Raw genomic sequence first — 1625 nt, forward strand, 5'->3', positions numbered from 1 at the left:
TTCATTAAATCCACACCTGAAGGGTAAGTAAATGAATCCTGAATTTCGCATTTGAAGGTATGTGTGCTTTTCATGGATTTATGCCAGCTAGATTTTAGATTTAAAGAAACATTGTCATAACTTTAACCACACTGTGGCTAGGCCAAACCTCAAAGATCTTGTTCCGAGGGCCACTGCCCTTTGAAGTGGCACCACTGACAGTTTTAGCTACTGTAGGTATTTATGAGGTACAAAATTATAAAGTAAACAGGCATAAAATGTTATTTTAACAGCACACAAGCATCACCAAGCTGATTATATTCTTGTGTTCCAAGCATTGGTTTACTCAATTTGATTTCTGTTTTCTCTCATCTCTTCTCTTTTTTCCTCTTTTTTTTTTTTTTTTTTTCTGTATGAACCTGTCCTGAAGAAACATAGGAGCAGTATTTGCCAACTGCAATAGGAAATCTCTAACGGCTCAGATGTATATATTTACTATGAATTGAACTCGCAGCTCTTAAGTAGTACTGTGTGTTTAGCCTGTTTACTCCCCAAAGTAGTTGGAGAATTATATGTGCATTTTCCACATTGTTTTCAGTGTTCTGCTTTGTTTGATGGTGGTTTATTAATGATACTTGTGATTTATTACTGTCACTTTATTAGATTATTTTCAAATCGGTGACAAAGCACTATGTGGATCATGCCTTGTTAGTCATAAAAGCACTCCAGAAGCCATGAAAATCAGTTAAGCTTGAACCTATTGAATGAAAGCATAGTGCTCTCTATTGATCAGTGGCTTTTAGATATGTAATGAATAGTTGTACTTTTGTAGCACTGTCAGATAGTGTTTTCCTTTGGATCTGATAAATTACACTCCTTTGTACTAGTGGTTTGAGGTTTGGCATAAAACATTCGTGTACTAGTATTTCTTTCAGGTCTAGTACTGGGGTGATCCTTACATGACCAAGGCAGATAAACGTTATAAGAAAAAATGATATTTGCTCTCCCAATACAGTTTTGACCATTGAGATAACACTGATGTAACTTTCATATGTGGCAGGAGATTGAGGGCTCAATTGCAAATGATTTGTAGAATATTTTATAGCCTGTGTCTCTCTCATATGAATACACATGTACATTAGGATTGTAACTAATTTCTTTATAAATACAGACTTATTTCTGAATTTCTTATTGAATGGGCAAACATTTAAGATTAATTTTGCATTTGTTGTTGGTTTGAGGTGTACTGTGCTTCTGTTTACAATATCAGTACTTGATTTCCTCCTTTCTTTGCAGCTTGTGCAGTCCTTTACACAAAGCTAGAGTTGGGTTGTAGGTAAAATGTTACTATTTTAATTGGATGAAGTTAAAGGCAGAGTTTGTGGTGCAGTAAGTGCAGACAAGTCTTGCATCTGTGTCATTCTCTGAAGGATATCCTTATTAATACTAATAGTCAGATCCTTTGGAGGTGTTCACTAGGAAATTGCTCTGGATTATGGTCACTTTCTCCTTCCATCCACTCCTCTCCCTTGTAAGAAAAATATTCAAAAGAATGAGCCCTATTTTATGAGCAGAACTCGGGACAATAAATTTTCAGCAACTTTTTTCTTTTTTTTTTTTTTTTTTTTCTAGATGTTTTCTAATGC

Source organism: Chamaea fasciata, unplaced genomic scaffold (genome assembly GCF_029207755.1).
Source record: "Chamaea fasciata isolate MVZ Bird 193981 ecotype frontalis unplaced genomic scaffold, bChaFas1.0.hap1 SCAF_3, whole genome shotgun sequence".
NCBI lineage: Eukaryota > Metazoa > Chordata > Aves > Passeriformes > Sylviidae > Chamaea > Chamaea fasciata.